The sequence below is a fragment of the Artemia sp. Qi Xiang Cuo genome, chromosome 18, assembly GCF_049724085.1.
Source record: "Artemia sp. Qi Xiang Cuo chromosome 18, ASM4972408v1, whole genome shotgun sequence".
Lineage (NCBI taxonomy): Eukaryota > Metazoa > Arthropoda > Branchiopoda > Anostraca > Artemiidae > Artemia > Artemia sp. Qi Xiang Cuo.
In genome coordinates, this window is record NC_142811.1 from 37323710 (window position 1) to 37339660 (window position 15951).

A 15951-nucleotide genomic window follows, 5' to 3' on the forward strand; every position below is an offset into this window, starting at 1 on the left:
ATAGCACTGCCTGCAGCAATATTTTTATTCAAGACAATGCGTCTTTTTTTTCTATTCAAAAGTACCATGTCCGGGCCAATGATTGTAAAGGAAGTGTAATTGGGATCGGTAATAATTCGAGCACATTGTTCTGGATCGGTCACAACGTCACAACGATTCCTATTGCGAACACTCTCACACATTTTGCCGAAAGCCGAATTCAAAATGAGTTTATAAATTTCTTTTTCGGCTTTCGTCTGTGCTGCAGAACGTTTGCCCAAATCAAGATTAAATTCCTCATAGATTTTATCCGTATTTTTACACATAATGTCTAACAGGGTTAACACATCACTCGACAAATACAGCTTGCAGTAGTCAAACCCATTTTTACACCCTCCCTCTGCCCAAACTTTTTTAGCAAAACTGTATTCCTCGGGGGTGCAACTACGATCGTGAAGACTGTCGTAAAACGATTCAATACAAGGGATAGTTTCCTCGACGAATCTCGACATGGAACAATAATAGTCATAAGGATAGATGCCTTTGACGGTCAACAAAACATAAATCATTTAGAAATTATTGCTTGAGAAGGGGGAAAGCGTTGCTACCGGCATCGTTTTTCTGCACTTGAATTAATTCTCTCTATGATCTGGGAGCAAAACTGTATGAATCTAAAAAGCGAATTTTATTCGTGTACTCAACGTCGGCTTCAACAAATTTTCTCATAAATTCCTAAACAAGCAACTTTTCCGATGGTTTAGGTATGATTTTGTACGTAAAGCTGTCTATCACCCATGCATTATCATCATCTACTTTTCCATTTCTTTGAAGATGAGCCAATGCTGGTAGCACATACTTTAGATCATAGTAAGAGTTATGTATAAACACCGGTAGAACAAGTTGTTGTTTAATTTTTAAATAAAACAAATTGTGAGCCCACCCACGAAAGTTACTTTGTCCCATTGAATTGGGGTCAATAAGGTGATTGTGGTCCTGCACCGTATCTTTAGGGGCAAAGGTACCCCTACACACCCAGAAAATTGTCCTCTTTTCCAGCCCCAGTTGCTCTTTATCCAACAATGTCATTGGATAATTGGTATGACGTAATCGTGAAATTGCCTTGTTTGCCGTTTTTATTAAAGAAACCAATTAACCGTTTTTATTAAAGAAACCAAAACTTTTCCATACTGCCCTCCTCGTCCATAGTAAAAAAACTCTTCCAATTGCATTTTATTGTTGGCGTCGCGACGGGCGTGCGCATAGGAACACGCAACTAGTTTGTATTCCTTGACTATATTTGGCCTTGCTGGGCCCGATACCTCAACCAGTCTGGTTTCACAGTCTAAAGACACTTTACCAGATTGCAGAAGAGAATTTTGAAAAATTTTAAATTGTAAAGTGTCTTTGCCTTCTGCCGGCATTTCTATTCTCTGATTTCCATGAAGTTTGTAATGGTTCATGTGATCTGAAAACGTTCGCTCAGATCTAAATGGGGAAATGCACATGGGGCAATAGAAACGTTCCCCTTTTTTCTTACCTTGACAGAGGAGTCGACTGATCGCCGTAACGGGAAAAAAATGACCATAAGAATTTACATCTTTGGGAGGTTCGTAAATAACCCATACAAAATTTTTAACATTTTCCACCATCGGTGTCCTCACTGAGTACAAAACTCCTTTTTTATTCGGTTTTTTTCCCCCATCTACAAATTCAGTGTCGTACTGGAGAACAACCACCCCCACCCCCACATTTTAATTTTGATTATCGCAAATTGTTATTTATTTAAATGAAACCAGATAAATTACCACTAAAAAAAAAAAAATTAATTTAGGGAAAATTTTAACACAGTTACGAGTAAGTCTGTCAAGATTTTTCATTGATGATTGCTCTTTTAATGTCTTATGGGCTGCTGCTTAAAATGCGTACTTAAAACAATGCAGTCCCGTTTCAAATCTGAAACCCTGAACTCCTTTGGTAGCCGACAAATCTGGGTGGCATTTTATTTTGTTACCTCGCCCTCCCCTTAAAATAAAGTTTTTTTTAAATCTACTGAGATTCAGATCCATGCGTTCAATGTATAAAATGGTGGACCCACTCCCCCTCTCATTAAATTTATCCAAAGTTGAAATTAGTTTATTCACCCAGTTGAAAAAGTTGTCTTCAAAATCGTTTAGACCTGGGTAGAAAGTCTGGTTGCCTGTCGAAAAAGGAAAATAAAAAACGTCGCCAGATGTTCCCTTTTGTAAGAAAACTTTTTGATTAACCGATGCTTTAAGTCCCTCCCTACACTCCCAGTTCTGGATCTGAATCTCAATTTGTTCTTGAAGTCACTCGATATAGTTATAGAAAACTTTCACGCGGCCATTTAGAATAATGCTCGCGTTTTCCTCGGGGGAGCTAAAATCTACCCTTTATGTTTGCAAATGGCTTAGAGCAGATTCTAACAAATAAAAATCAGGCAATTCCGGGGACGTAGCACTATTTTCATGTCCTGACCCTGTTTGTTCAGGACTCTAGTAAAGTAAAGTTAAATAGTAAATAGTAAAGTTATCGTTAAAAATGTCCCCGGAAGAATTAGGGCCAACAATTTGAATAAGACTGTCCATTTCTTCAGCTGTAAATTGAAAATCCAGGGGGATATCAAATAACATACCTTCACTAACATCAGGCGAGAGGGGGCAATTACCCATAATACTTTGAAGTCCTGGACCAGGGAAGGCAGAAGTTTCCACAGCTTCCCCCTTAAAATAGAAAATGAATGGATTAAGTTTTTTTTTTATAAAAGTTTTATCACAATTATAACACACTTTTCTTTTTTTTTATCAAACAATATTTTTTTTTTAACTAAAAAGTTACCCCCCCCCAACCCCTCCCGGGGAGGACCCCTGGGAGCCGGGAGCTTCCTTCGAGGTAGGAGGATTGATACCCTGTCGAGTTGGGGGTATCGGACTTCACAACACTGTCCAAATAGAACAGTCTCAAATTCTTTTCTCGAAAGCACCTTTCAACGAAAATAATTGCATGAATTGCCACAAAATAAGGTTTCTTGACATCGTTGTGGAAGACACATTTGGAGATTATTAAAAAGAGCTTCTTATCGCAAAAAGACGTCCTGTTACAAGGAAACCCCTACTTAAAATTCATAGCGGATTAAATAGCGATGGAGTAATTTGATAAGAGCCCGGATGTGCACGAGAGCTTAGCGAAAAAATACCAGTTTAAAGAGTGATTGCCAACTGTGACATAGCAAATCGTTTTTTTTTTTTTTTCAAATATTTATTTTTTTTTTAAAATGAAAATTTGTATTATTTCATTATAATGCGTATTTGGTATAATTTACGATTTAAGGGGTTTTTATATAGAAGTGCATGATAAGCGTTCCTTTATATACCGCTAATTTTTTTAATGAAAGAAATGAAATAGTTTAGAAAAACATTTTAAGTTTTACCCATCAAAATCTATGCGTGTGAGAAAATTTTGTCATATTTTTGAAAAAAAAGGAAAAAAAATATATACACTTAAAAGTTATGGCTGCATATCAGAATTCTCTGGTATGGCTTGAAGAGGAGTGTCCCTCCTATCTTGATCTGATGAGGCTGAGGCATTATATGAAGCAACCCATTCCCTTTTCAACTTCCTTCCAGCTTGCGTGGAGCTAACACTGGGGTCAGAGGACCCTGCCATTAAGAGGTTCACGTCCATTGGCTGGTCCAATTCATGTGTAATTCTGCCAGTGTATTTGACAATAGATGGCCTTATGGCTTGCATTAATGCAGGTTTACTCCATCTCGCTTTCTTTTCAAGAGGAGCATTATAGCACGTATCTTCTTCCTTTAAAAAAAGACAAAAATTTAGCATGAAAAAAAAAACAACATTTTGAGTTTGGAAAATAATTCAGTTTATGTTAGGCATCTAAAGTAGTGTAAAAAACATCTTGATTTCAAAATCAGGGGTTTTCAATTACTTTTTTGAGCAACTGAATCTTAATTCGACAAAAACTGGGTTTGCCACGAAATTTTACAAAACCTTACTTGAGTCTTTTTTTTTTTGCTTCGAAAAAGTTTCAAGATGCTTATATTTATGCTAAAAAGCTGGCAGGGGGAATGGGACCATTTTGGTCCTTGGGTCATAAAGATTAAGAATCCACGGATTATTATGATTTAAACAGGGTGCAATATGTGCCTATTTTTTGCATTAAAAAACTGGTGTTAAAATAGGGGGAGCTGGAAATTTTTTTTTTTTCAATTAAATAAATATTTATATTTTCCTTTATTATCAAAATAAAATATTCATTGTTACAAATTTAGATTTTTTAGAATGATTTTCAGCTCTTAAACTAAGGTAAGCAGCATAGATTCTAAATTGTTTTGGTTCTTCTTCTAAAGACTAAAAGATCTAAAATATCACTGAAATACATTTTCTAGTATTAAATGGAAGCGAACTATAGGTAAGGAACATATCAAGCTAATAGTAACCGAAACTTTGAAAAGGAAGCTTTTGTAACAATTAATGCATTAAAGGAATAAAAATTTTATTCTAACCTCAAATTACCGATCGAAAGCTAAGCACTTTTTTCAAAAGTTTTCCAGAGGGGCATTATAGCACGTATCTTCTTCCTTTAAAAAAAAAAGGGCAAAAATTTAGCATGTAACAAAAATGCATTTTGGGTTTGGAAAATAATTCAGTTTATGTTAGGCATCTAAAGTAGTGTAAAAAACATCTTGATTTCAAAATCAGGGGTTTTTAATTACTTTTTTGAGCAACTGAATCTTAATTCGACAAAAACGGGGTTTACCATGAAATTTTACAAAACCTTAACGGAGTTTTTTTTTTTTTTCTGATTTGAAAAAGTTGCAAGATGACTATCTTTATTCTAAACATCTGGCAGGGGCAATGGGACCATTTTTGTCCTTGGGTCATAAGTATTAATAATCCACGGATTATTATGATTTAAAAAGGGTGCAATATGTGCCTATTTTTTGCATTAAAAAATTGGTGTTAAAATAGGGGGAGCTGGAAATTTTTTTTTTCAATTAAATAAATATTTATATTTTCCTTTATTATCAAAATAAAATACTCATTGTTACAAATTTAGGTTTTTTAGAATGATTTTCAGCTCTTAAACTAAGGTAAGCAGTATAGATTCTAAATTAATTTAGTTCTTCTTCTAAAGACTAAAAGAATCATTAGATTACTATGATCTAATATATCAATGAAATACATTTTCAAACAGTACATGGTAATGAACTATAAGTAAGGAAAATATCAGGTTAATAGTAACCGAAACTCTAAAAAGGAAGCTTTTGTAACAATTAATACCCTTAGTTCTAGTGTAAGGAAAGAATTTCTTCCTTAACTTAATGACAAGACAATTTCTTTTTATTATAATAATGAGAAAATTTTACTCACCAGAAATTGCTTAGAATTATACATTTTCTATGTAAATGCTCACAAAAAATGTCAGTAGTGTTAAGTTGAATAAACTATTCAACACTGTTGAAGAATCTAATTTGAAACCTGAATATATACAAAAAATAATTGAATATATTGGCAGCTAAAAAAGACACACTGGTTTTTCTGACATGGATTTAACCTAAAAAAAAAACTTGTATATCATGATATAGAAATTCAGTTAATTGTGTCAGAAAAACTTGAATCAAAACAGATTATACCCAACCTGTTGGGTAAGGGGGCGTCGTAGAATAAAATGATATTTCCTATGTGTCTCCTAGAATAACATGGTATTTGCTATATGTCCCGTAGAAGTATTTGCTATATGTCCCGTAGAAGTATTTGCTATATGTCCCGTAGAAGTATTTGCTATATGTCCCGTAGAAGTATTTGCTATATGTCTCCTAGAATTCATTATTAGCATTCTACTTCTGTATACTTCCCAGTAACCAATACTATATGTAAACATTGGGCAAAGTTCATAACTTGCAGCCCTTCCCTCGGGGACTGTGGGGGATTAAGTCATCCTCAAAGACATAGTTATTATATTTTTCGATCATGCTGAACAAAATGGCTGTCTCAAAATTTTGATCAGGTAACTTTGGGAAAGAATGAGCGTGGGAGGGGCCCTAGTTGCCATCCATTTTTTTTGTCACTTAAAAAGGGCACTAGAGCTTTTAATTTCCGTTCAATTTGAAACCTCTACAGTGGGGTTCGCTGATACGCTGAATGGGATTTTGTGATTTTCATTAATATTCTATAACTTTTAGGGGTGTTTTCACCTTTTTTCAAAAATCAGGCCAATTTTCTTAAGCGCGTAACTTTTGATGGGTAGGACTAAACTTGATGAACATATATATTTGAAATATGCATAAAACTCTGATTCTTTTGATGTATCTATTGATATCAAAATACCGTTTTTTAGAGTTTCGGTTACAATTGAGCCCGGTCGCTCCTTACTTACATTTCGTTACTACGAACTGTTTGAAAGTAAAGAGAGATATTAAAACTTTAAGGAAGCAGAAATTATTCTGTATATTGACCCTCGTCTCAACTTCCTGCTCTTTACGCTAAAGGTTTATAGTGCATTCAGGATTCCAATCCGACCGCATTTCTGTTTGAGCATTCGTTCTTAAAGAACTTGGACAAAAACTCAAACTTTAACATAAAAAGTGAATTTTTGAGGAGGATGCAGCTATTTCTCATATATGGAATAACTTCTGTTTGTTTTAAGTTTTAACGTCGGTCTTAATTTCCTTCGAAAATACATACTTTTTTATTTAGCTGCTGTTCGTTTTTAGCCTGCCTGGGGTAATAACGTCAGTCAAAAGGGTCAATGTACGTCAAAAGGGTCAAAACGATCTCACCTCGTGAGTTGGGAAAATAATCAATGGAATTATAGATAATTCTTTGGTTGATAAAAATAGATCTTCGTATATGAATTGTGTATTGTTCACTGCCATGACCTTAGGCTTTTTCAATTAATTATGTATAGTTTTCTATCAAACAATAATTCAAAAGCCTTGGGCTATACTCCAAGCAAAATGTTTCTGATGGCAAAGTTGAGCTAAACCCCAAAAAAAGAAAAAGATTTGAGTGCTAACTGTGTAGCAACAAATTTGAGGATTACTATAATAAACGATCCTCTGAAATGATCTCTGTCAGGCTTTTATGTAGAATTTATTTCGGGGGGGGGGGGGGGAAAACAACTTCACAACAAAAGAAAAAGTAGATGAAGAATATATACGATATATACTTGTCAATTAGCTGGAATCCACGCAAGAAGTCAAGTTTGGTTAATGCTAATGAATAAAACAAAATATGATGAAAATATATTAGTTTAGAAACAAATTTGGGCTATATATTTGTATTATTGTAAACGTAATGATAAACCACGGTTTGCAATCCAATTCTCTGTTGAAAGAAACCCGTTTGACTAGTTTCTTAAGCATCTTCTGTATACAATATATCGAGTGGGTTCGAGCTAGTTGACAAGTACCATACGATATTATAAAATTTTGTATAATTCAAGGGAAGAAGGGTTGAAGATCATGACCTGCGCACGTGCCTGTCTGTATCTTCCTCCTCTTTGACGAAAAAAGAGAACCGAAGAATCAAAATATAATATGATTCGATAAGAAAATTGATGCCAATGTATTACTCCTCCAATTGACACGCGTTGGGGGAGGGGGGATGGTTCCAGGACCTCCTGCAGTTCTATTTTTTTCAATTTCCGAGTACTTTCTATTCGAATTATCGAATAATCTTCTTATTATTGCCCCTATCCTTGTATTTAGTATTCCCCACCCCTCCTCCAGGAATGTTTTTGTGCTTAGCCGTATTCAGCATATAAATTTCGGAGTTTCTTTTAGCATGAAAGACTAACAGATGACACCTTCGAGCTTATACTTCTTCATGGCTTGAATGAAATTTCCTGTCTATGTTTTCTTTAGAATTTTCCATCTACATTTCAAGGTGGGTCTCAGCACTGTCTAGTAGCATACAATCCAATATCTCCACCACAACTCTATTAAAACTTAATCGTGACATATCCGAAGCGCAGATTGTTGCCTCTTTCCTCTCTTTCTCTTTCCTTTCCTCCCTTCCTCTCTTCCCTCTCTCTCACTTACTCAATTAGTCACTCACTCTCACTTCTATTTCTCTCTCACGCTCTCTTTTTCTAGGAAAAAAAAATTGCTAAAACAAACAACTAAACGGTCAACTTTAGGTCTCTATTGTCAATTCTAGATGTCTTTCTGGCAAGCTAATATGTTATATTCAGTTTTTTTCTAATCTTCAATCTGTCAAGGAAAAGATTAAGTTAGTACTTGCGTGATGTCATTTTTGCACTCTAGAATATCAATTACGCTTACACTCTTAAATAGGAATGTATATAAATAGACAAGAAAAATCGCAACGCACTAGTATCAAACAGTTTGTGGTAACAAATTTTTATTAAAACAGATTTCAAATATTTAAATTTTATTAAGTTCAGGCTTACCCATCAAAGGTTACGACCCTAAGAAATTTTTCCTGATTTTCGATTAAAGGAGGAAACAACCCCTAAAAGTCAAGTGATCTTAATGAAAATCACTCCATCAGATTCAGCGTATCAGAAGACCCTACTGTTTGGGTTTCAAGCTCTTATCTGCAAAAATGTGGAATTTTGTATTGTTTGCCAGACGAAAGATCACGGATGCGTGTTTATTTGTTTGTTTGTTTTGTTTTTTTTCCCCCATGGGTGATTGTATCGACCCGGTCATCCCAGAATATCGGGAGAGGGCTCGTTCGAACGAAAATTAAAAGTTCTAGTACCCTTTTCCAGTGACCAAAAAGTTGGAGGGCAACTAGGCCCCCTCTCCCGTCCCTTTTTTTCCCAAAGTCGTCCGATCAAAATTTTGAGATAGCCATTTTATTCAGAATAGTTGAAAGACCCAAATAACTATGCCTTTGGGTATAACGTGACCCCATCAGCCCCACGGGAAAGGTCTTTAAGTTATAAAATTTGCCCATTGTTTGCGCATAGTATTTTTTATTGGGATGTAGGGATACATTTTCGGGGGGGGGGACAAATTTTCTGCTGAGGATTTGTCCACGGGGGAATTTTCCATGGAGAGGGAAATCTCCAGGGAGTGAACTTATCACGGGAAATTATAAACTGGGATAATTAGCCAGAATTCTTATTCAAAATTCTTTTTATATCTCTTGCTTTCTCTTTTCCGTCTCAATTTTACGCGCAGAGTGGTTAAGAGTAATGGTCCGGGGTAAATTTTCACCGGCATTGAATTGTCTAGAGGATATTTCCGTGGGGAGGGGGTTTCTCCGTGGAAGTGGGGCCAGATTTGCTGGTATTAAAACTTGAAACTTAAAACGAACTGAAATTATAACGTATATAAAGGGGGTTGCCCCCTTCTCAACACCTTGCTCTTTACGCTAAGATTTGACTGTTTGTCCCAATTCTTGAAAGATGATTCCTAAAACACAAGGGCCGTTTAATTAGAAAAATAAGACGCTTTTTTAAAGGCACTAAAAAACTTTAGCGTAAAGACCAAGTTGTTGAGCAGGGGGCAACCCCTTTTATATACGTAATAATTTCTGTTAGGGTTTAAGTTTTAATGTTGCTCCTTACTTTCTGTTGAAAAAACTTGTTTTTTTTAATTTATATACAGAGTCGATCGTAGTTAGGTTCAGAAATATTAAATAGGAAACGACAAAATGTATAACTTAGTGCCTAAGGTAGTGGCTTGATTAATAGAGCTTTCTCTCATTATTACAAAAAGTCGTTACTTTATTCTTCCTTGTTTGTTTGAACTATTCCAAATATTTGGAATGTTGTATCACCTAAGCCTTTACTTCCAGAGAAGAATTGCAAACTCACAAGTCTAGCAAAAAGACGATTTTATAAGAAAATTATGGCAAACTCTGGAGAATCATGCACAAATTACGACACCTCTGGCCTACGTGTGCAGACTGATGATTTTCTAATATACGAACGTTTTCCACCTGATTTTCCGAAAGAGAGGATGATGTAGCACACATAGATTTTGGAAATATTTGGGATGTTGTATCACCGAAGCCTTTGCTTCAAGAGAAGAATTGCAAACTCACAAGTCTAGCAAAAAGACGATTTTATAAGAAAATGATGGTAAACTCTGTAGAATCATGCACAAATTACGACACCTCTGGCCTAGGTGTGCAGACTAATGATTTTCTAGTATATGAAAGTTTTCCACCTGATTTTCCGAAAGAGAGGATGATGTAGCACACATAGATTTTGGAAATATTTGGAATGTTGTATCACCTAAGCCTTTACTTCAAGAGAAGAATTGCAAACTCACAAGACCAGAAAAAAAGAAATTATAAGATAATGATGGTAAACTCTAGAGAATCATGCACAAATTAAGGCACATCTGTGCTGCCTAGGTCCGGAGACTGAAAATTCTCTGATATACGAACGCTTTCCATCTTATTTTCCAAAAGACAGGATGATGTAGCACACATGGATTTTGCAAAAACACATACCAGTGCAGGAAATTCCAGAAGTCATACATTCAATTATGATTCCAATCTGTCTCGGAATCTTAGTATCCCAATTTGGGTACTTAGGAAAGAATGATGTGACCTCTATGTATTCTTTTTTATTAGTAACGTTGATTAATAAAAAAAAAATAGGAAAAAAATGTTGGTTGAGTAAATACCAAAAAATGTGATCGGATATGTCATTTGTGCATCTTTTGTTGTTGATGAATATGAAACTAAATATTTGAAGTCAAGAAAAGCGTTCGGGGCTTAAAACTCTGATGAAGAGTGAGAATGAGGGAGAGGTCGAGCCCTCAGGCGTATAATAAACTTGGCCCCAACAGTTATAATTCAAAATATTGGTCTTTTCGTTTGCTCCCATCGTCTTCAAGGTTGGCGACACAAACTGTCTCGCAGTTAGAAAAAAGCTTGTTCCTGCATAATTGCCACAAGCCCAGGTGCGAAGCGATGTTTTTTGCAAGAGCAAAGCAGTGTCGAACACTTGCCCTTGAAATCACAGTGAAACACAAAGAGAAGGGAAGACGGTGTCGTTGATCTTAATCAGGGTTGCTACCCCTGGTGATTTATCACTATTTCTATTGATTTTTCCATTGACTAAACAAAAAAATTACTAAATTTTGAATCACTATATTATCGACGATAATCACTAGGTCAACCGGAAATTCACTAAAATCTTGTGATTTTTTTTGTCACGGGGTGTCAATCCTGATCTGAACATGTCTCAATTCTCCCGGCTGCGCAATCTCCAAGGGATCCAGTTGACACAAAATTTATGCTTGTATTTAGAAGTACGCTTAAACGAATGATACTTAGAAACGATGCTTGTTAGTTAGAACAATTTTGCCTTCACATACTTCCCAGAACATTTAACTTTTTCGAGGAATTTCCTGTAGCAAACCTGATAAAGACTTGTTTTATTTTGCGTAGCCATGAATAAGATAAGCATGGCCCTCTCTCTAGCTTTGCTAATGTCGTCTCTCATAGAAGCTGAATCAAGGAATAGTCCAGTAATATCGTAGAACTTTTTCTTCTTTTTCGCAGTTTAATGGTGTAGATTTTCCTAAGCCATAAATTCGTGAAATGGAATCGTATCTGAGAAAGGGAAGAAAGAAAAGACTTCAGTCGCAAGGGGTGTCATCGAGTTTCAATTTGGCTGTCGGTATCTCCCACAGACGGTTTCCAGTTTTCCCTGACTTTGACTCAGAATAAAAACAATATCAGGTTATACCTCTCGCTTCGTGTGGTGCAGTCAAAGGAATAGAAAGTCCGTATCTTCTCAATTAAGACAGTGGATTAACGTTCTACCGACTCGACCGCAGTCATCACAATCAGGAGGTCAGCTTCAGATCACAATCAGGAAGAAGCGCTTTCTCGTCCGCTTTGAGTATTTCTTTGTTATAGTTTAATCATATTGTCGTCATTCTTAACTTGAGTTGCTCATTTGAATAATTAAAAGCTTGAATTAAGATTGGTTGGACGAATCCTCAAAAAAGGGACGAAATAGCCAATATTAAGTGTTTGATACGGCAAATCTTGTTCTGCTTCGAAGTAGGCTACTTATTTTGCATCACTTAGAAAGCAAGGTTTTCGAAAAATCCAGACTTTTATATACCTTAAATTTGCCTCAGAAGCTGCCTTACCCTCTTGAACCTTAATTCAAATTGTTGTAATCTTCTGATGTGTGTAAAGTATTTAACATCAATTCGAGAAGCTTTTCCGGGTATCTCATTTCGTAGTTAGTTGGGGATTTATGTGTCAACGATAGCGGTCCAGGGGGGAGCTCTTGGGACTAAAGCTAGTCGTGGGAAAGCGGTCGTTCCCAGGCCTGGAACTTCCGTTCCAGGAAAGTTACATTCTCCGCTCATTTCTAAAGGCAGTCCATCTCTCGCCTTCGTCGTAGTTAGTTGTTCTTGTGCTACCTTAATTTCTCTATGTGTATTCTCACGTTATTTAATAAAGACCATGTGTAAAGTATTTGGAACGTAAATTCGAGAAGGCTTTTCCGGCGTCTCGTTTCTTAGAGATTTGGCCATGTATATGTCAACGAGAACAGTCCAGGGGGGCTTTTGGGACTAAAGCTAGTCGTGGGAAAGGGGTCCGTTCCCAGGCATGGTTGAACAACCAATAGCTGGAACTTCCGTTCCAGGAAAGTTACATTCTTGGCTCAGTTCTAAAGGAGTCCATCTCTCGCCTTCGTCTTAGCTAGTTGTTCTTGTGCTACCTTATTTTCTCTATGTGTATTCTCACGTTATTTAATAAAGACCATGTACCAACGTTTATCGTCTATCTTTGGAATTTACGTAAACCATTACATCTGCCAATATAAAAGGGCATATAGAAAGAACTAAAAAGAGGTTTACAGAGTGGTGGCAAGCGGTTAATACTATTGGAGCATATATCACTAGTGGAAAACCTCCAAGTGACATTTGAGTGACCGTTATAAGTATTTAGGACATCTTACGCTAAATACTGGCAACACATTTAAGAGCTATGTCGCTCGCTAACAAAATTGATTGTGATATTGAGCAGTATATACTAAAAAAAACTGATAAAAAGACATCGAAATGTTACGGCGTATTGACATTTTTTCTATTCAAAGCGCCTTCTTTAGAAACACTTTCTTTTAAATTAACATTTTGAAATCGGCTGTTACACAATGCCTAATATGGATTTCCTCGCGATAGCTTCTACCTGCTAATTCAAATTTCTACAACTGAGAGTCTCCGGTTGATTTCTACCTTCGCTTAGCCATTATACGTTTGGTAATTTTTTTTTTACATGATTTTATACAGTCGACGTGTGATCTACATTTGACGGTTTCCAACCAAAATTTAACATTTTGAATTCGATAATCGAAAATTAATTATCAATTGTTACTCCATTTGACGCTAGTGATTTAATTGAGACCAACTGCAATTAGATGTAAGACATACGACCTTTCGTAAGTGATTTAGCACGACTAAACAACCCAGTAAATTTTATTAGACCCTTGTTGTTAAAGGTGAAGTTTATTGCCCAAAATCTGGCGTCCGTAATTAAAGAGCTGTGTTTAAAACAAATATTTAAATTTTTTGAATAACTGCTTTTCAAATTTTAATCTCAATATGTCAGTTTTTATTCCTATTCTCGATCAGGCGGAAACTGGATATAACAAAAAGGTTGCTTTTGATTTTGTAAAACAGTGGAGGGGAGATGGCATATTTCCACCTCTTTTATTTGACTCAAATGATCCTGATTTCGATCAAGATGAACTTTATGATTACCTTCAAAAGATCAAGACATGGGTCCCAATAAACCCTCCAACTCCCCTGAGCACCACCCCAATTAATCCTCCAAAAGAACAGCCTCAACAGTCCCAAGTAATAGGATCGCTAATTGACCCTTTTTTTAGTAATAACGCCACTCACAAAGTCAGAAAGTGGAAAAATAATTAAGTTTTTTACAAAATTTGTTAAAAATTTACAAAAATTGATTCTTTTGCAAAGTTAAAAAAAAAAAAAAAAAATTTCAGTTGTTGTTAAATTGGTCTGATTCAAAAGCTTTGCGCCATTTTTGGCCCATGGTTTGTTTCGCTCCTTTTTTGGGAATCTGGATCCCACTATTATAAATTTGTCAAGTTTAAAAGGTGGATTACTTGTAGTATATACCCCAGGCAAAATGGTTGCAGGGTTTGTAGGCGTGGCTCAATTTAAGGAAAAGGGTATATCATTTCTATAGAAGGATGCAAAGATTAGGAAGGTCATTTAGGGTGTCCTTAGAAGCCAGGGATGATGATGTAGTTCTTGGAAGATTTGCTCTAAATTTATTCAAGGAGTGGATCAGACCGTCCTACAAACGGTATTTGTTAGAGAATAGTGCAGAAATTTTTTTTTGTTTAGGTGATGCGTATAAGATTGCAATACAATATGAACAGATAGAACAGATAGTGGGGAAAGGAGACACGTCTTCTTTTTCCGATGAATTTCTTTCTGCGCTGACGAGGGTGAAATTTGGACTCAATGATAATGAGAAGGCACTGCGAGATGGTACTGATTCCTCGCAGGGCGGTTTGGCTACCCAGGAAAAGGGAGCTGGTTTTGAAGTCCCGTGGGATGGTACTGATGCCTCACGGGATGGGTTTTTTGTTGCACTGCGAGATGGTACTGATTCCTCGCAGGGTGGTTTGGCTACCCAGGAAAAGGGAGCTGGTTTTAAGGTCCCGTGGGATGGTACTGATGCCTCACGGGATGGTTTTTTTGTTGCACTGCGAGATGGTACTGATTCCTTGCTGGGCGGTTTGGCTACCCATGAAAAGGTAGCCGGTTTTAAGGTCCCGTGGGATGGTACTGATGCCTCACGGGATGGTTTTTTTTGTTACACTGCGAGATGGTACTGATTCCTCGCAGGGCGGTTTGGCTACCCAGGAAAAGGGAGCTGGTTTTGAGGTCCCGTGGGATGGTACTGATGCCTCACGGGATGGTTTTTTTTTGTTGCACTGCGAGATGTTACTGATGCCTCGCAGGGCGGTTTGGCTACCCAGGGAGAGGGAGCTGGTTGTAATATCTCGCGAGATGAGGTTGATGCCTCACGGGATGGTTTTAATGCGTAGCGCTAATAGTTATGTAGATATATCAACAGTAGTACTGCCATTTGTCGAACCACAAGTTAGGTCTAAAACGAGGCGTTCCGCAGCAATAAAACCCCGAGGATTTTATTGGGAATAATATCTTAACGTCATTGCTGCATGGTATGATTTTTAGAGTTTCTGCAATTTCATTTATTTGTCGCTGGTATTTTCAGGATTAATTAACCTTTCACGGTCATTCCTTTTGCCCTAATTCAAAGTTTATACATAATCCCAACTTTGCTTGTCCTCATCAAATTCAGGGGTATGGGGAACAAGTCTATTTTAAAGTATACAAAGAAAAATGAAGTGTTAAAATATCCAGTTTCCGACTACTGTTGTTAGTGTGGTTCGTTTATACTATGTAAGTTTTTACTTATGCAAGTATTGTGTAGTGTTTATATTATGTAATTGTTTACTAGTTTATGCTGTAGAATGTTAGTAGGTGAGAAGTGAATAATTTGGGAAGGGTGTTGAATGTTTTGAATTCAATTAAAAGTTTGAGGGTTTAATGAGAAGGGGATAAGCCAAATTTGGGAAATTTAACTTAAAACAGGGGGGAGAATCTGTAAAGTATTTGGAACGTAAATTCGAGAAGGCTTTTCCGGCGTCTCGTTTCTTAGAGATTTGGCCATGTATATGTCAACGAGAACAGTCCAGGGGGGCTTTTGGGACTAAAGCTAGTCGTGGGAAAGGGGTCCGTTCCCAGGCATGGTTGAACAACCAATAGCTGGAACTTCCGTTCCAGGAAAGTTACATTCTTGGCTCAGTTCTAAAGGAGTCCATCTCTCGCCTTCGTCTTAGCTAGTTGTTTTTGTGCTACCTTATTTTCTCTATGTGTATTCTCACGTTATTTAATAAAGACCATGTACCAACGT

The 15951-nt window shown here is 36.6% G+C and overlaps 1 protein-coding gene across 1 annotated transcript in view; it reads left to right on the forward strand.

Moving 5' to 3' along the window:
• Positions 1-15951, forward strand: part of Pka-C3 (Protein kinase, cAMP-dependent, catalytic subunit 3) — a 308108-nt gene that overhangs the window by 184779 nt on the left and 107378 nt on the right. The gene's annotated exons all lie outside the window — the stretch shown is intronic.